This window comes from Phoca vitulina, unplaced genomic scaffold, assembly GCF_004348235.1.
Source record: "Phoca vitulina isolate PV1807 unplaced genomic scaffold, GSC_HSeal_1.0 scaffold8, whole genome shotgun sequence".
NCBI classification, from domain to species: Eukaryota; Metazoa; Chordata; class Mammalia; order Carnivora; family Phocidae; genus Phoca; species Phoca vitulina.
This window is the reverse complement of record NW_022589711.1, coordinates 7,143,354-7,164,420: the sequence shown is the minus strand read 5'-3', so window position 1 is coordinate 7,164,420 and position 21,067 is coordinate 7,143,354. Positions and strand designations below refer to the sequence as shown.

The 21,067-nt window shown below is 35.7% G+C and overlaps 1 protein-coding gene across 2 annotated transcripts in view; it reads right to left on the bottom strand.

Moving 5' to 3' along the window:
* The window catches only part of ROBO2 (roundabout guidance receptor 2), a 1,625,768-nt gene extending 1,604,936 nt beyond the window's left edge, over positions 1 to 20,832 (bottom strand). Inside the window, exons 1-2 of one of the 2 annotated variants that reach the window (XM_032407350.1) lie at positions 20,444 to 20,832; positions 17,509 to 17,588 (exon numbers count right to left, since the gene is read on the bottom strand). The gene's annotated coding sequence lies outside the window, so the exon portion shown is untranslated. The remainder of the gene's footprint in view (positions 1 to 17,508; positions 17,589 to 20,443) is intronic. The other variant, XM_032407349.1, reaches the window with a different exon arrangement.
* Between the last annotated feature and the right edge of the window lie 235 nt (positions 20,833 to 21,067).

Below are 21,067 nucleotides of genomic sequence, written 5' to 3'. Positions count from 1 at the left end.
GGGTTGTGCAAGGATTTTGGAGCAAACAGCACTATGAGACCGTGTCATAGAGTACTGAGGTTCCACAGTATATTTACAGGATGCTCCTCTGTCAGATGATGCCCACAGTGATACCATCTGATCTGAGGGAGGCTTCATACCTATAGGTACCAACTAGGGAGGGAAGTCCTGAATTAAGGATCCTAGCTGTAGAACACCTACCATCAACACAAGTGGAAGTTTCCATTACAGACCATCCCTGCATTATCTCTGCAACTTCTAAAATCTTCTGCCCTCTCCCAGTAGTTCCATTTCTAATGTGGATCTTCTAGATGTTCTCTTCCACTCCAGCCAGTAGACCTGACCAGCCATCCTGGATTGTATGTACATATGAAATTTGTTCTTAAGTGAAATCTATTTCTGAATCCAGATAAGTAATGCCCCCAGACTTGTCATTCCATTGTCATCCATAGGCAGTAGCTCTGGTCAGCTTTTATAGCAACTTCTTTAAAAAAAAAAAAAAACAAAACTCTGCTCTGGAACAAAGTTTCCTTGCAAGACTCTCTTGGCAATAGTCCTCTTTGCTGAAGTGCTTCTCAAGTGAGAGAGCTGGGCAGTGCCAACAAGCCTCCAGGTTGTTGCTTCTTTTGCTTAACTTCTCCATTAAAAAGCAACCTCTTGGATCACCCTTTTAAAACTAGAGACCAAAGAATCAAATGGGATCAGGAAGTGACCATAGCTCACAGGTCATCAATTCCTCTTCTCAGCATATTATAGGAACACAATCTAAGCCAGAAAAACATAGAACCCATTACAGCTCTCGAGTTCCAGTTATTAACATTGATTTTTTCAATGGGAAATTTTCATTAGAAGTCATCACATGACTTACATTCAGTAATAACTTAGATTAAGATATATATATTGGAGCCTCACTTTAATATTGTCCTTGGACTAGGTGCCAGAGTCATTTTTAAAAGGGCCTTTTTTGACATTAGTAAATTCTTATAGGTAGGATCTATCTCAGTTCAAAATATATCTTGTATGCAATGGTGACAGCCAAAGTCCTGTATAATCCAAATTAATACTGCAATATGTGTAAATTTAAGTGTAGATATAATACATGAATACATTTATATTTATTCATTCTATTTTTCAACAGGATAAAATTTAGAAGCTGAAAATATTACTCTCGGCCACCATGTTTCAGAATAAAAAGCCCAGACAGTGATAAGAAACTTAGATGCTGACCCTGTTTGATATCTTTGACAAATTAATTAATCTCTTTAAGATTCAGTCTCTACATATGTGACAAATGAAAAAAAAATCTCTAAAATTCCTGTAAGCTATAATGTATTAAAATTATACTATGTCATTAGTTCAGGGGAGACTGATAAATCATTTGCCATTGGCATTTTAAAAAACCAAACATCTTAAAATGTAACATAACATGCATTTCTGTCCCAAAGTGTGGTCCACAAATGTTCTGCCTCAGAAATAAGGCAGATATCTGGTAAAATGTATAGTCTTGCATATCACTGTGGACACAGTACCTCTGGAGATGAAGCCTTGGAGTATACATTGTAATAAATCTTGCAAATGGTTAGTTTTTAGTCATAAAGTTAGGAATTGCCGGTTTACACCATCACACTTAAAAATTATACATAAATAGATTTAATAGAAATCCAGCCTTTCTAATATTAATGATAGAAAGCTTTATATTCAGACTGACTTTTCAGAAAAATGTGATATTAAATAGTGACTAATCATCTATGTCTAATTTTAAATAAATATGACTAAGTGTCCTGAAACAAGTTTAGCATTAATCTCCCTATTGTTTGAGATCCCAAAGGAACCACAGGGGCCTAAAATCTCCCCAGAGAGGCTGAGTGATTTATCTTCCTAAATACCGTGGAATTACTGAAATAGCATATGACCATTGCTGCATATCCTGATATCCTCTCAAGTGGACTTAAAGATAAACCATCTCTGGACTAGATTCCCTGACCTCATTAAGGTAGGATAAGGAGACTTTTAGCTTTGGAAACTACAGGAAGTGAATAGTTCCATGGACACCAATAGATCCATGTATACCACTGGATCTAGTGGTCTTAAACTGATTAATTCACCCAACACATATGTGTCAGATATTATACTAGTTACTGAACTACATTGATGAACAAGAAAGCCAGGGTCCCTACACTCTTAGGGCTTGAATTCTACAGAGAAAGTCAGGTGCAGAAACCTAATTAAACAAAGAAAAGAAATCATTACAAAATGTGTTCATATGCAAAATCAAACCAAGAACTGGATGAAAAACAGAGTAAGGGTGTGGGGGGGACATCTGATAGAGTAGACTTTAGCCACTTCTTTCAGGTGATCTGAAAACAATAAGAGCTAGCTTTGCATACAGTGCGAAGAGACTCTTAGGAAATGAAACCAGAATTTTCAAGGGCCCTGATATGAGGATGATCTTGGCATGCAGAAGTAATTAAAAGTTATGAATCTCATTGGACTGAAGCAGGAATAAAAGACTGATGTAATGTGACTAAAAGATAAGAAGATGTGATATTATACAGAGCTATATTGGTAATGGCACAAATGTTGGTTTTAAGTCCAAGTACATTGGAAAAGTAGGAAGAGATATGAACTGATAAACATTTTAAGATATCACTTTGGTTTCTAGGTAGCTAATAGAGTATAGGGAGTTAAGAATAAAATTAGGTAGACTAATGATGAGACAGGATAACAGAGTAGGTAAGAAAAGATCTGAATCTAGCTAGACTGAACATAAGAAATAAAAATCAGTGGGAAAATTCTAGATATATTTAGAAATAATATTTTTTAAATGAATGTTGGATTGGGTCTTGTAGAATACAGAGGGAAAACACAAAAAAAGACCATTAAGCTTCTAGCTTATTTACCTGAATTGTTAGCAGTACCATTTTCTAAGACATGTTTTCTCTGAAGTATCCATACACTGCTGTCAAGTGAGGCATGGACTTTCAGAGGTAAAATCTGGGACAGGCTGTAAAACTGGAAATTACTAGTTTTTTAATAGAGAAATGGTGTTTAGAGCTTAGAGAATATGTACGTGTACAGAGAGCAGAGATTAGGATGACACCCAAAGAAATATCAATATTTAGTAGTCATGACTAGAGGAATAGAAACACATTGTTCTATTATTGGTAGGGAAATAGACCTTAGGATATTTGCAAGGGAGGGCTATAGATGAACCATGACATCTGAACTCAAAACGGTGAAAAATGAAGACAGCAGAGTACAAATGAATTGTGAAGGAACAACAAAAGCTGTGGCCTAGGATGAATGTCAATGCAGATAAAGAATTGTAGGAATGAGGATACCTGAGCAAATGAATTAAAAGAGGACTGATGTCCAGATAGTGGAATATCTGACATTAAGATATTGATGGTACACATACTGGTATAGAAAAGGAAGATTTGCGGCGCCTGGTGGCTCAGTCGTTAAGCATCTGCCTTTGGCTCAGGTCATGATCCCAGGACCCTGGGACTGAGTCCCACATCAAGGCGGGCTCCCTGCTCAGCGGGGAGCCTGCTTCTCCCTCTCCCACTCCCCCTGTTTGTGTTCCCTCTCTCACTGTGTCTCTCTCTGTCAAATAAATAAAATCTTTAAAAAAAAAAAAGAAAAGGTAGATTTGACCATGAAGTGGTAACTAAAGTGGAGGAAGGAAAAAAAGCAATGGAGATAAGGATGTCAAGAAGTGGAGTGAAGAAGGGACTTTGATGGTCCTTCCATCTGGATGTTGAAGTCACTGAAAATGACAACAGGACTTAGCTGAAAAAGATTTTGAAAAAGGATCTAAAGCCTTAAATAAATCAAAAGAGTGACCAGGAGATCTGTTGATATCAACAAGACATAAAGAACATGACCAATATTTTCAAAGCATTTTTTTTTCAAAGGAACAGTAAGACTTGCAACAGAGAGAAATTAGCAATATGAAAGCTATCATGAACAACAAGAACTACTTCTGGACATAAGGCATATGGAGGGTAAGAAAAGACCAGTCTCTATTTGTGAAGGCGACAGGGAAAGTTATCCTTTGGTATCAACCAAGTTTCATTTCAAGAGAATTAAAAAGGCAATGTTGAACTTAGCAACAATCACTTTTAACCATTTCCAGTAGCTTAGTATACTACATAAAATCAAGATTTAACACAAAGGTATAAATTCCATGTCATAACATCTCAAAATCACCCAAACCAGATAATTCCTTTCTAAGTTTCTCCTTATACTGGGCAATTACTTCGTCTTATTTAGTAAACAGTATTAGTGCACTAAAACACACACACACACACATAAAGTGTACATGTCTTATTTAGCTGCAGATCTCATTTTGAAGGGACATTCAAGTAAACAAATCATTCCATAATCTTCAAGTATGGACATTTTGAGGAATTACAACATGGCTTTTTATAAAGGAAGTTAACCTGAGTACAAGAAGACAGAAAAAAAGTCCAGCTCTGGAAGCCAACTTAGCTGAGTCATCCCACCACCAGCAAGGCATCAAAAAAGTAATACACGGCTGGCAGAGCATTTTAAAGGAAGTGAAGTCACCTATCTGTGAGGTTCAACTCTTAAATGCCTGGTCAAGATATAACATCTGGAGGAGAGTTCAACTTTTATAAAGATGAATACTTGTTAAACTAAAAGATCTATTTAAGGAGAAATAGGAAGATATAGTGTCTATACTACTGGATAGATGTAACTTGCTTTCTACGAAAATAGCTTGCACTTTGAATTGCTTTCTTTGACAAAGATAACTTAGAAATAAAAACCATTAAATTAGAAAAAAAAAAAAAAGGCTATGAGATGTGCATTTGCCAAAGATCTTCAGCCACTGCACTATCTTCCAACTGTAGACTTCAAGCAAGACAAATATATAGCATTGTACTTCAGGGCAAGCTATAATGAGTGAAAAAAATGAGAATTTGTTAAATCAATATAGAATGCTCCTTGCTTCCCATAGTTCTGATTGTCTATAGTCTAGAAGTCCAAGTAATCAATCTCTCTGCTACATGTAACCATCATGGCATTCCGGAAATTCCACAGGACGCTTTTTACATGTGGATTTGGAAAAGAGAACAGGAAAAAAAAAAAGGCTTTGTTGTGCTCTGTATTCTACGGCAACATAAATTTTGTGCTACATGCTAGTGTTGGATTGTGATTGCCCAAACCTCTATGTGGAAGAGGTAGTTTAGTGAGCAATAGTCTTGAAGTTAATAAGCCTGACACTGGTTGGCTCAGTTACTAATTGGGTAAATGACCTTGCATTAGTTATTTAACCTCTCTAAGATAAATTATCTTCAGTGCATAATTGAAGAGGCTGGATTCCTTTCACAGGTGACATTTATGTTGATTTCAGTTGGCTTATATCCTGCTAAACTGTAAATTGGTCAACATAGAACTTTTTTCTAGACTTCACAATTCCACAAGACCCTTACACTTGTCTTTCCTAATTCAGCAGGAATTATCTGAACTAAATGAATTTATGTAGGGCTTATTATTTTAATATATAAGCTACATCCAAGTAGTTCCCATGAAGTTCTAAGCTCGTTAAAGGGCCTTGATATGGAATGTAGAAAAGATGGTCACCTCCCTTCATTCCCATCTTCCAGCTGCCTTCAATGCCTTGAAGTTTAGTTACACTCAAAAATTAGAATCCCGAGAGAGCTTACCTAAATGAGAAATCAGGCTAATTTCTCAATAAAAGTGTTCTAGAATAATAAATGCATTTCTGGTCAAAGCACTGGGATTCTGGAAATAATAATTTTCCTAATGAGGCACAGGAACTGTTACTGTAAAAAGTTGGTATATGATATCTGCCAAGTTCAAATGAGCTTCATTTTTAAGGGCCTTCTTCTAGGGCCAAGTATAATGACTCAAATTAGTGAACTTAAAAATTGTTTTAAAATGCTTGATGGAGACATTTCAAAGTATGATCTGAGATTTATCACTCTTACTTTTGCCGAATTCGATGTGCCACCAAGATTTAATCAGATTAATCAAATACCATAAACTGAAACATACTGGGGCTCCTGGGTGGCTCAGTCGTTAAGCGTCTGCCTTCAGCTCAGGTCATGGTCCCAGGGTCCTGGGATTGAGCCCTACATTGGGCTCCCTGCTCAGCGGGGAGCCTGCTTCTCCCTTTCCCACTCCCCCTGTTTGTGCTCTCTCTCGCTCGCTGTGTCTCTCTCTGTCAAATAAATAAATAAATAAAATCTTAAAAAAAATTGAAACATCTGGTAAGCGCTGTGAATTGTGCAAGACTGTTGAATCTCAGATCTGTACCTCTGAAACAAATAATGGAATATATGTTAAGAAAGAAAAAAAGAAGAAGAATGTAGCAGGAGGGGAAGAATGAAGGGGGGGAAATCGGAGGGGGAGAAGAACCATGAGAGACGATGGACGCTGAAAAACAAACTGAGGGTTCTAGAGGGGAGGGGGGTGGGAGGATGGGTTAGCCTGGTGATGGGTATTGAGGAGGGCACGTTCTGCATGGAGCACTGGGTGTTATGCACAAACAATGAATCATGGAACACTATATCTAAAACTAATGATGTAATGTATGGGGATTAACATAACAATAAAAAAATTTTAAAAAAAATTGAAACATACTGTTCCTTACAATCACCTTAAGAACTTTTAAACAGCTCAAACCTAGAAGATACGCTTTTAGTAATAATTTACTTGAGTGCATAAGTTTTATTTAACATAGTTATTTAGAGACGTTTTTAACAAAGGAGATTTGCGAAATTAAGGCATAATTTTTTTAAGAAACCTTCTAGGGGGTGTTACTTAAGTTACCATAGAGAATTTCAATTTATGAATCTGATGCCATTAATCATAAACTAAAGAAAAAGTAATTGCAAAACTTCATGACAGGTAATATTTGTTATAAAGTTGTGTCATTAGTTTCAATTGGATATATTCCATATTACTGGGAAATGTTAAGAATTTCATTCCTTTGCTCAGCAAAGCCTTTATTCCCTGGATGAACATCATACTCCCCACAGACATAATGATCAACATATTTGTCAGATTTGTCTGCTGGTTTCCTGTAAGCAGTTTACAAAAGATAAAGGACAATAAAATGTAAAGATGCACAACATTTAAAACTTTCATCAAAAGGAATATTCTTTGAGTTTTAAGAAAACATGTCTTAGTTTTCTGAACTATTATCAAATTAGAGATGTTGAGGAAATTCAACCCTTCATAATTCTATTTTCTTTTAATCCTGTTGTTCTGGAAAACTGTCAGGTTCACCAACTGTAGAACTTTGCTTCTTCTCAGCAGCTTATCTATCACTTTTGTCACACTTTTCAACTGTTTCCACCACTGGACTATGTCTTTATTACTTAACATAATGTCCTATACTTAAATGGTTGGTGAATGTATTATTAGAATGGATAGTAGAAATTGGATTATCAGTGGGATATCCTATTTCTCCCTATTCTGGTCTTCAAATAACTCAAGCTGTCCTCACAATCCTAACCCTTATCGGGGCACTGGTCCAAAGGACCCTGGATTATGGTACTCTTAAACTAAAATTATTAATGATTTTACAGTGCCAGAAAGATTATAGGATTATCCAATACATCCCTGAATATACCATCCAAGCTTCACATAATCAGAGGACACTTACGATTTTATTAGCCTTCAAAAGAACCACTTTTTTAAACCTACATATCATTTGTTTACATAAACAAAACAGTTCATCTTTCTACATTCTCACTATGCTGACATGAAGGACTTTCTTATGAAAATTAATTCTCAATTCTTTCCTGAAATATCCACTCAATTCTATAGCAACCATCTACAGCAAAAAAAAAAAAAAAAAAAAAAAAAAATGTGGTTTAAATGTGTTAGTTTCTTATTGCTGCTATCACAAATTAACACAAACCCGGCAGCTTAAAACAACATAAATTTATTTTCTTATGGTTCTAAAGGTTCAGAAGTCCAAAATGAGTCTTAGTGGGCTAAAATCAAGTCATCATCCAGGCTATGTTACCTCTAGAGGCCCTAGGGGAAAATCATTCTAGAAGTTGAGTGTATCCTTTGTCACCATCCACAAAACTTATTACTCCAACCTCTCCTTCAGTCACCCCCATCTCCTTCTAGTATGATCTTTTGTCCTCCCTCTTATAGGGTCTCTTGTGATTATACTGGACCTACACAAATAATTAAAGATAATCTGTGCATTTTAAGGTCAGATGATTAAAAACTTTAATTCCACCTGCAACCTTAACTCTTCCTTGCTATGTAATACAACATATTCTCAAGTACTGGGGATTAGGATGTTGACTTATTTGGGAAGACATTATTCTACCTACCATACTAAATAATTGGAAAAAGGTAAAATTATGTATAATGCACTGCTAACTCTGGCAATGAAATATTACATTACAAAAAGATCTATCACAAATTATTTTAAAAGGTTTTAGCTACTAGGTTATTGATCAGTTGTGGTATATTCTAGAAAAATCTCATGTCCTTGATGTTAACCCATAACACACAAAAAAATGGTCTTTTTAAAATTACAAAGGAATATTCAAGGCAATCTATAGAATGGAAAGGGAACTATGGTTGTTATACCTCAAGAGGCCTGATTTCTGCATATTATAACCCTAGCAGTATGCACACACACACCAAATTCCTTTCCAACACAATCTGGATGCTATTTCCCCCACATTTACCAAATGCTTTTATTCTCATCACTGTTTACATTAAGTCCTATTTTCTTTAAAACTTACCTTCATTAGTTTTTTTCCCCCTTGGTTACCCCTTATTCTTCTCCTCTGAACTTGATTTCATTTCTTATGTATTCCATATGCTCACACACTTGATTATGCTCTGCTTTACAAGATTCTCTCATTTTATGCATACATCCCCCCACACACACACACACAAGTTGCTTTGTCTGCGTGACTTATCACCTTAAGTCTCCTGCTCAAGCTCTGTCTCCAGCCTGAAATTTAGTATTTTTCAACTTGTCCTCTAACTTAAACTTCATAATGAAGTTAAGCCCCTATTTGAAGGAATAGTAGGGTTTCTGCCCCTAAAAGTCTGGGTAATGCATAGAAACACATTTGGGAATATAATTGACTTTTATGTACTGAAGCCAGATGCATTTCATGCCTATGTGTGCTGAGGGAAACAAGTTCATCTCATATATCACAATAAGCATCTGTTCCACTAAATTCCACTGCCGGATACTCATCATACTTAGGCAACAAAACACTTAAGGAAATAAAAGCTCTTTCCAATAAAAAAAAAAAAAAAGTACATCAGAAATCTCTGTTAAAAAAAAAAAAAGTCTTCCTCTACCAGTTAAGCCCAGAGTAGGAACTACTACTAAAAACAAAATAATTATTGAAATATAGTTTCTGATAAGGCATCTTGGCTTCTACCCTGTAAAATTTAGAGAAAGTGATGTGTGAGTTTATATTGGAAAGGCTGCTTTCAACAGCAAAGAGTGTGTTCTGATGTTTGAATATACTTGGGAAAATGCAGAAATTTAAAAGAACTAACAGAAAACAAACTGGTTCATGGACATGAACCTGCATATACTTTTACAGACGGTTTTATAGTTTTATTTATAGCATGAATAAATTCATACTACAATTTTGTTAAAATATCACAAATATCTCTATGTAAATAATTTCCTCCATTTTTTTAATTTTATTAGCAATATATATTCTAATAGATTTAGTGTTCACATGAGTTTCAACATTTCCTGCCAAAGTACTTTGTCCTTTTTTCTACTGGACCATTCTTATTGATTTATTGAACTATCTTTATGTCAAATATGTCAAATGAATTGCAAATACTTTTTCCTGATTTGGCATTTTCTTTTTATACCTACTCAGGGTATCATTTGAAATATTAAAGTTTTCTACTTTAACAAAGTCCATCAATCTCTATTAGTTTCTGTCTTTGGTTGGGCTATACTTAGGAAAGTTAATTTAGCCCTAATATTATAAATGATATTTGCCTATAGATTTTTTCTTTATATTTTGAGGCATTTACTCAATGCCTACTGTGAAATTGATTTTTATGGATGGTGTATTGTAACTTTTTGCAACTATAAAACACATATAGCCAATTACTTGAACATTATTTTATGAATCACTTATTTTCCCACTGATTTGAAAGACTGTAACATACATCAGATTTTAAGTTTACTGAAATTATGTAACCTTATGTAATTATGAAATTAGGTAAATTCAAGCATAACGGCCAGCTTTACTTCTTCACCATTATCCCCTGAAGGGATGGATGGAGGAATTGCTTTCTTATGGTTTCAGTGTGTAACATAACGTGGTTTAAATGACATTTGAACAACACAGAAACTTTATTTTCTGGTTCTGAACTGTGTTTCAGCTTGACCAATCCATCCTGCAATTTGTCTTTGAGGGTAGAGACTGAATTTTGTGATAGCTACATTTCTATTAGGTGCTCAAAAACATCTGTTTAATGATTAGATTGATTGATATCTGGTTTTCCATTGCAGTGGTGCTACCACACTGACTAATTTTCACTGGCTTTTCTCCGTCAAAAATAAAACATTCATCACAGTTTTGCATGTGGCCATGTGCATGTACACACGCCCTTTCCAGAGACACACTGCTTTCCCAACATCAACAGAGATTGTAAGATATTTGTTCATTCCAAAGGTCTGGTCACAAAGGAAATAACAACGGAAAGCCATAAATGTGAGACTGGAAAGAACAGAATATGGAAGATGAAATTACCAAATAAAATTTCTCCTTTTTTAATTTGTTGCTAATGGAGTGAGAAAAGTAACGAATGTAAAAATGAAAGTACACAGTGTAGGTATATATCACATGCACTCATTTTCATGATGGATATATGTATACAGATAAGTATGGGCTAAATAACATGCCATCTGTTTTGTATTTATAATACACATATATGTACATACACACACAACAAATATGAACAATTTGCATAAAATTTCACTTCTATTCATTTCCTTAGCTAAAAACTGAAAAGCATTTAAATCAAAACCAATTCATTTAGAAGTGTTTTTAACCAATATCTCCCATTTATCCTCATTTTTATGGCTCCTTATGTTGCCATTTTATGTCAATTTTGCCATAATTTATACATATTTGAAACAGTCACCTTAAGAAATCAACCCTTTGGCTAAGATCTCTAAAACTGAATTTGTGTCAGTGTATGTGTATGCACAAATACTCACTTAACATAGAAAGGTCAATTGCAAAACTTTATATACATATAACAAAAAAGACAGTCCTGGGGTGCCTTGGTGGTACAGTCAGTTGGGTGGCTGACTCTTGGCTTCGACTCAGGTCATGATCGCAGGGTCATAGGATCCAGCCACACACTGGTCTCAGCACAGAGTCTGCCTGAGTTTCTCTTTCTCTCTCCCTCTGCCCCTCCCCCCTAAAATAAATAAATAAATCTTTTTTAAAAAAGACAATTTCACTCAGAGGTTTTGTTATCCATATATTTTGTTCTGTTAATAAAATCAATATATTATATATCTTGGTAATAAACCTGTTTGTTTTCATTTGCTTGCTTCCATCTGATCTGCCACATTGATATAATACATTGACAATTTGATACTTCACCACAGTAAATACAGTTATCAAAAAAACAAAAATTAGTGAGCTGCAAGAAAATATATTTTTTGATGAATCAATAATGTAAAGTTCTCAGTCAGTGATACAACCAGGTGAAAAAGAATGAAAATAAAAGTTCTCAAGGCCAGTGAATGACAATAATGATACTGTATTCTGCACATCAATCACCATCACCATAAATCTGTGAAACCCATATTGCCAAATATTTCACCTACAGCCTTAACAGTGATTAACAGACGTGCTGAAGTAGTGAAACTGAAATGAGACTTTGTACAAAAAGTGATATTCAAAAGCATCTTGAAAATTTATCATTCTACATCTGGAAATACTGCATTCGTCATTGTTACCTACACAAATCTTGATTTTATTTACCTAATATTTAGCAAATATGGTTTTAGTGAAAATGTTCAGATTTGTATAATACAGTGTGTGAAACTGCTGAGTGATTATAAAAGAAATTTACAACAAATCCTGATTATACAAATTTGCCAGTAGTGGCAGCAAAATGTAACTTACAGAAAATGTCATTATCTTTCCCATAATCCTCAGCAGCACCACCCATTCTTCACTTTAGATAATCGATGTACGTGATCTAAGATTCTGTGGACCTGCCACCTCAACACACACCCTCTAACCTGGCCTTCCAATCAAACTGCATCTTACAAGCCTTTCTATGTAGGAATTTAGAGCCTCCACTAAAAATACATACTTGTTGCAGGTATTGAAATGCCTCCCTTTGAAAATTCAGAACACACTATCCTGAAAATAACAAATCTAATTTTTAAAAATTGCTTTAGAACACTGTAAACTCTATGAAATAAATTGTGCTGGGATTTGATAACTTTCTTCATTTCAGCCTGTTTCATCTGTTTTCTTGTTATTTTTTTCCACGTAGTCACAGTTAACAACAAAAGATTCATTGTTAAATTTCACTAATTAATTATTCCACAAAATAAATTATTTCCACCACCTTTCTGATGCCCCTACTGTTCTGGTTCCATATAATCCTGGTTTTTTTTGAATGAGTTAGCTTTTGGTTAAAAAAAAAAACCCTGACTTTATTCTTGAAAAAGCCATTATTTCTTCTTATAAGCTTTATAATGGCAAACATCCACTAGATCTTGTGATCAACCTAGAGAGAAAATTAATCATATTATTTTCATATCAGTTAATAGTAAGAACTATGTCATTTACTGTCCTCAAATCCAGTGCTATGGATAATAAGTTTTCAACCCAGAGACAGTTGGTTGCATGAGCAACATGAGGAAGACAACCAGCAGTCTTATACCCACACTGAGACATGTCCACACACACTTGCTTCCACAGCCAAAGTAATACCATATGTCCTCAGTGCTGTGGGTGGGCAAAAGTAACAGTTGGCCTGCTAAAGAGAGCCATATGTACAGGCAGCCTATCACACCATCCTTTTTACTTATGGTTGCTGAAAGCTTAGTTGAAGTTCTTGTTCTCATGAATAGCATGGCTGGAGAAGATGCTTCCATACTAGAAAAATACCATTTATTGTGCACTGCTATATCTCTGGACATGAAAGCAAAAATATGCTTGGACATTACTCTTCTTCTTATAAAGAGCTACGTAAGCATCAACAGAGTTCCTTCTCCCAATCTCACCTTCCCTCACTAAAATGCTTTGTATTTATGTGCAAAGGGACAAATGTGCAGGTTTATCAAAAATGAACATTCATAATCATCCTTGCTTAATTCCATGTTATACGAACCTCTATTTGTAGCTGGATATTCATAAAATTATATTGTTTGACATTAAAAATGTTAAAGAAAAATAAAAATATTTTAAAACTTAAAAGTTTTTAAATTAATTTTGGAAAGCAAGGAGATAGTAATAAGCAAAACTGCATTTCACACGCCTTACCTTTCACAAGGTAAAAGAAAAACATGGGTTTTGGATGATTCTAACAGCTTTGCACCTTAACAAGGGTTTCTCTGGAATTTCCACAACTGCAAAGATAATTCAGCTATTATACTGATAATAAAATTTATAGTTTTAAGGTCATTCTTAATACTGTGATCAGATAAGATAATTTACTTTTCTCCTAATGGCTTCTTTTTGACAAATGAGAGAGCTTTTAGGAAGGACAATGCTCCCTGCACAACAACCAGTAAAGCATGTCACATTCATTTACAACATAATTTTAAGAAAAATGAAGGACAAACTTGTGAGACAGTAAGAATTCATCTGCATTAAATTAATTTGAGCAGGGCATTTCATGTTCCCTTTGGCAACAATGGTATAGGGGAGGAAATAAATCCATCTTATACAACAGTTCTCTTTTGGATTACAGAAAGATTTGAAAAGTTGACATGACCATCATTAAATTTCTCCTAGAAGTCTACAATTAGTGTATATAACTCATGAGATAAAATATTCACAACGAATATTTGTGAAGAGCACCAGTTATTATGGAACTACTAAATGACATCCCCTTGAATATGTCCTGAAAAGTTCTGGCTTTGTAAACAAGAGCTAATTTCATAAATAAGAACTATCATAGATACTGCTCTATGTAATTTAAACTTAAGCCATCCAGATGTTGGCCTTGACACGTGATGGGTTTAATTAATATTTTTGACCCTAGAAGAACAAATGATTTCACTTACACTTTACTAAAATTAGAGATAATAAATTTAAGGGATCAGCATCTGTTGTTGGAAAATTATCCATCAATATCTTCTAATGGATCTAAAAAAAACCCAAATTTACATTTTTTCCCACAAGGAAGCAAATACGTTAATTTTCTCAAAGCACACAAATATTACTCCCATTTGTGGTAAGCTGAGTAATGCTCCCCAAAGATATTCTCCTCCTAATCCCCACCCCCCTCCACCCCCGTGGATGTATTACCTTACATAGTCAAAGGGACTTTGCAGATGTGATTGAATTAAGAATATTGAAATGGAGATCCTGGATCATTCAGGTGAGCCTAGTATAATCACAATAGTCCTTGAAAGGGGGATAGATGAGTTAGAGGAAGAGGCAATATGGAGACAGAAAGGACAGAAGCAATGCACCTCGAAAATGGAGGAAGGGGCCATAAGCCAATGAATTCAGATGGCCACCAGAAGCAGAAAAAGGCAAGGAAATAGATTCTCCCCTCAGAGCCTCCAGAAGGAATCAGCTTTGCAAACATCTTGACTTTAGCCCAGTGAAACTGATTTTAGAATTCTGAACCCCAAAATAGTAAGACAATAAATTTGTGTTGTTTTAAGCCATTAAGTTTGCAGTAATTTGTTAGAGCAGCCGTAGGAAACTAACACACCATTATAATAAGCAAAAGAAAGAAAAATAGTGATGAACTTGAGAGTCCTAGGGGGGAAAAAAATGGGATGTTAACAACAGGATTTATCTTGATAACTATATATGCTACTTGCTTATCCCTGAGCCATGTTATTAATAATGATCATAATCACCCAATCAATATGAATCCACCAGTATGTCTAATCTAGAGATGAAAATTTTCTATTTACTCTTCCTATAATCCCATGCAGATAGCCTTGAGCAACACTATATCTGATGGAGCAAACATCTTCATGTAGGAATCTTCCTGTTTAGCAGAGAAGTTATATCTGAAGTTAAATCCTATTAGGCCAATCTGGGGACAATAGGTAGAATAATCAAATATTACCTTTCAAGAACACCACTAGGACTAAGTTTGTGATGCTACCTTCACCAAAAGAATCAAAGTTTATCTGAAAGATTTTCAAAGTAATACTATAAAATTATGTCCATTTTTTTTCCTCTTGTTAAAAATAAATCATTGCCCAACTCTCCATTATATTTATGCTATTTGGATTAAGTCCAGCCATAAATTATTCCACCACAAATAGGAAACCATTTAAATAGAAAAGAAAAGTCTCACTTAGTGCTGACAAAATGACAGTACAAAACTGTCAAGGATGGGGGGGAGTAAGTGTTTAGTGGGTAAATATGTTCCTTTTCTTATCAGAACTTGTTCTGAGATCTAGCTTGCTTCCTTTCACAGGCTTAAGCACAATAAAACTTGTGAGAACACTCCTACTTTTCTAGAGTTTACTCAGAAGAGAAGTAGGAGATGGGAATGTTTTGTGCAAGACTGACATTGAATCTGAGGGGGGAAATTAAAAACTTGGAAATACAATGTTGAATATCCCCACAGGAGCATATGGGAGGGCAAGAAAAAATACTTATTGTCTACCATCTGCTAAGTCCCTTACATAAATGACTTTATCAAATTTCTTTAATATACTAGCAACTCTTCAAAACAGGCATTTTATTCACAATTTATAGATAAAGAAAAGATTGCAAAAAAGGATCTTAATCAATGCCATGCAGCTAGTAAAAGGTAGAATTAGGGTCAATGTAACAGCAAGAATAACATAACAGCTTCACCTTACTTGGACCTGGAACTACGCAAAGAGGCAAAACATGAACAAAGAACCTATAAATTAGATACTAGTAATATACCCATTTCACAGAAGAAGCATCTGAGGTAAAGAGAAGCTATACCATTTATTTCAAGTTCAAACAGCTAACAAGATACAATTTCAAACCCAGGTCTGCAAGACACTTTAGTACTCCAAAATGTATGTGCATTATTTCCAGGATTAACTGTGATAATTCTTGTTAACTCTGAGTGTCCAACAATAAGTATGCTACAATTTATCCTTATTCTTATTGAGTTTGAGAATTACTAAACTTCTTCCCTTGTCTTTTACAATTTCACTATTCATTCACATTACAGTTATCCATGTAAAATAAAGTTCAACATACGCACCCTTTTTAGTTGCAAATTTTGGAGCTCAAGTAATACACAGTACATCACACTAAACTGCTAGTATTGTGTGGAATGAAAACAAGGAGAGATTTTTCACTCAGTAAAATATAATTGGATTGTTCATTCTTTTATCTACAATATAGTTCATTAAATGTATATTTGTATTAAAAAGCATAATTTTCTTTAACTCTTCCTATGCTTAAATAATACATTTAAGGAACTGGTTTAACAAATCAGAATAATTCATGAATTATACAAGAGAAAATTTTTGTTCAGTGACTTCTGCTTTTTCTTTCCTATCATGTAGCCCATTTTAAGAATCACAAATTTGTCTTAAAGTCAACCTTCTAGCTTTCTCCCAGTTCCTCTACTTTCTCTTAGTTTCTCTTAAGTAGTGAATAAAATGTGTTTATCCAAAGTTACCTTGGCATTAAAACAATGCAGTGAAAATTGTAGTTGTCAATCATGTCCACTGTTCATACATCTCCAAATTTTTCTTCAGTAAATCTCCTCTAATACTCCTTATGTTATCAAGTGTCACCTCAAAAGGAGATAAGGAATGAATCTCATAATGTAAAACGTAAAGTGTTCATTCCTCTCCTTAGTATCCCATGCCCACTCTGAACTACTCCTCTTAAAATGAGCAACTAAGTGAACAGGGCACTTTTAGAAAAACAAAGTCCAAAATTCAATCTTTACCTCTGCAAATTTTTATCCAAGAAAGCATGACCCAATGGGTATCCTATATGTGAAAAAAAGAACTCACTTTCATCAGTGAATGTTCATGACACTCCAGTATAAGAATTGTTGCTGTTCCACCCATACCTGCTTAGCACTCACTGTTCTCATGCACATAGGTCAGACAACATCCAGGGCTAAGCAGTGACTCTGCCACTGGGGTGGGAAGGGAGAGGGGGGATAGGTACATCACCAGAGCTGTCTCAGCCTGTGCACAAGGTTGTCGGGAAATTCTAGGGCATTAATGTCCCCAGTTCCTGGAGCAGCCCTTAATCAATTATGTAAATCACTCTTGTCCAGGAATGTTTGTAGATAAAGATGTATAATGGTCCTCACCCTTTCATGAGGGAGAAAATGGTATATCTTTTCTTCTTATCTTCCTCTCTCCCTCCTTCTTCACTCAGCTAACCATCTATCTGGAAGAATTGCACAGGAAGAGAAATAAGGCTTTGGTCAGCACTCTCAAGAGGACTCCTTCCCTGAGATGTTAAACAATGATGAGCTTCATACAGATGCTGCCTGAGCTACTTTATAGGATCTGAGAGGTTTTGAGGTTCCAGAAAAATTATAAGCCATCCTTTTAATACCAGGACATGGAGGGAATTGGTTGGATGGTCAAGAGCCATAGAATTTATTATCCTGATTCATTCAAGAATACTTGAGCCATGGGTGTACATGGAATCCTGCAATCAAATGCAAAGTTAGTATACTAACTAACTAAATAACTAACATATACTTAGTTCCCATATATAACTATGTATATTAGGTCTATCATAGGAAAAAAAAATTGTTTCAAAGTGTATGAGACTCCAAGAAGTATTTATTGCTCTTGCTCACCTTCTTCCCATACCCCTAAAGGCTCTACTGAGCATGTAAACACACACAAATGCATCCTCCTGCAAAAAAAAAAAAAATCACAAACTGTCTTTGTAACGCAAATGGCTTTCTAAGAGTTTAAGTATAGCAGATTATTACCACTTAAGAATGAAAATGAATAAAAAAGCTGAAACAAATTTAAAGTTTTTTTTTCTCTCTCTCTCACTCGAGTTAAAATGAGGTTTACTTTGAATCAGTCCATATCAGACAAAGCACCCGTGGCATATATAAAGATTTAATAAATTTTTATGAATGTGGTCATGTATCAAAAAATAAAATTGTTTGGTTTCTAACTTCCTCTTCTCATAAATCCTATACAGGCATACATTACCTGCCAGTGTTCAAGGAATCTTAAAGACTATTATTCACTGTGAAGTCTGATAGTTTACTCTGAAAGCAAGTTGTAGCTATGTTTCAAGTTCACACTAAACAGTTTTAAAATGCATCTAAATGTGGACTGTCTTCTATCTTGATTATAAAACATAAATTATTCCACGAATACTCTTAGTAAATATTGAGTCTGCCTTTCAAATCTACTCTTATAAGGGAGAACACACGGTCAGCTGTCAGAAGTTTGGGAGTATTTGAAAGTGAAGAGCATAGAACTCTGCACAATTAAATTTTCTTTCATGTAAAAGAATAAAACCAGTTTTAACAAATAACCAGGAAAAAAACAAGCAATATTTTAGGTATTTTTACAAAAGGCATATTCATATATCACTACCGTAATAATTTCAACTAAAAGAAGCTGTGCAATTTTTGGGAAAACTATTGAACTTGAAGTTAAATAACCTAGGTTTACATTTCTAGTTTATTACGTAACAACTCTAGAGATTTAGGAAGATTAATCCCTCTATATCATAGTCTTTTCACCTGAAAAATGGAACTAATATTACTGATCTTTCCAAACTTCTGTAAGAAATTAGAAATGGAAGAGATGAGAAAGAACCAGGCTCATAGTGGCAGACAGGAAGGATTTGTTGAATCTAAATTGATGTTAAAGGGAGAAGAAAAGTAAAACATTACATCTTAATTGCTAAAACTGGAGATGCATATATCTCAATTGAAAAGCCAATAAGCTCTCTTAAGCATACAATGACACTGGACCCTTGTAGAGAATTTAGTAAATATGTGAAAGATATAAATTTCATCCCTCAATTTTGGTTCTGATATTTTTTGCTAAACTCATAATCTATATTCTTCACTATTATTAAAATGCATGGTAGACCATATGACTAATTGTATGCCCACCAATTCTACTGAAAAGTATCCAGCAAGGCCCATAAAGTAAGTATTGAATCCAAAAACAAAAATAGCTACCCCAACCACCTAAAAGCAAAACATTTAAAAAAAAAAAGTCTGACGATCATGATGATTAAAAGTTAGTGCTACTAGCAAGAAAGCAACCTCTAAACTAAATAAACTTGTAATACACCTTAGGAATTTTGCCTCACACACACACATTAGACACACACACACACACACACACACACACACACAAGCAAAGTGAAGTAATTAAATTAAGGAAGTTCTGTGGGAAATGTCCATAATTTCATTCCCAGAATTTCTTCAATCCCTTTCCCCAAAGTCCTTTCAGGAAAATAAAGTTGCTCTTCTCTTAATGTGAACTCATCACTTTTCCCATAACATTTTCAGAATAAGAAATATACTTCTGTCAGTCAGACACTTAAAAGTTGTGCTGTTAAAGAACTATTGGTAATAATTTTGGAACAATATGTTAATAATATGGTAATAATTTTGGAACAAAGGCTGAAGAGGAAATGAGTGAATCAACATGGCTTTTAAGCTAAATTGCCATCACATTTCAGAGCCTGTCTAGAGAGCCTGAAGTTCTCTGCCTTTTAATAAGCTTGTGGAGAGTACTGAGCAAAAGAACCTCCCATTCCTCAGACAGTTACCCTCTGGTAAATCAGGGTGAAAGGAACACCGCTCCCCACTTAGAGAGCAAGGTTGCCCTGTCCCAACGTATATTAGGACTCCCTACTGCCACACTTTTCCGATCCTTTGACTGGACTTGTAAAATTGGGCAGGAACCAAGGGGAAGAAGGGACAGAAGGACAAAACAGGCAGCCAGAAAAACAAATGACTGTCTTGAAAGCTTACAGATAAACACATATAACGCATATATTGGGGGACATTTCCTAAAATCCAGTCACTTCAGCTGAATTCCATCCGAATCCCCTCATCCTGGCTAGGAGGATCAAAACTGCCCACCGCCCATCCGCCCACCCCCCGCATTTGCAGCCACGCCAAAACCAGTCTGTCATGACTTTGGGTAATTTGTAAAGCCAGCAGTGTCTGGGGAGCTGAGCAAGCTCGCCAATTCCAAGCCTCTAGTTCGAGACCCCTCAGTACATCGCTCTGCTTAACTCACCTGGAGTCAGGTCTAGAAGGCAGCCTCCGCCCAGAGGGACGGGGAAGCAGCCCTGAGAAGCTCAGCACAGTCCGCCTGAATAATGGAAGCAGTGCAGCTGAGCAGCTCCCCCCGGACCTGCTGCTCTAGCTGCTCCCAGATTTCTTCCACTCCCCACCGGAGCTGTCCTTCCTTTCTCCTCCTCCTCCCCGCCTGCCGCTACTGCACTCCCTCTTCCTGGCGGTGGCGCAGAGAGGAGTCCTCCCAGCCTCCCTCCTCCAGGCGCACGAGCTGTCCGTGGTGCTAATGAGGAGGCTCCGGGCTCCTCCGGGGCAGGCGGTGCACGCAAGCCCTTTCGTGAGACACTGGAGTCCCAGGAGCAGTGCTGCAGATTTGCCTCATGCAGTCACCGGAGAAATGGGCTATAAGAGGGGACGAGCTGTACCCTGCAAGCATGTAACACCCCCTTGTCAGTTTAAATAATCAATACCTTCAGACTTCTTCCTAAATAGCTCCAGTAATTCACAAGCGCCTAAAAGTAAAAAAGGGATTTGAGAATATATCTGTATTAACATTATTCTCTATATAGAGACAATAACTTGGCTAGATTCTAAGACTGAAAAGTCTAAGAAGTGGTATAAGATT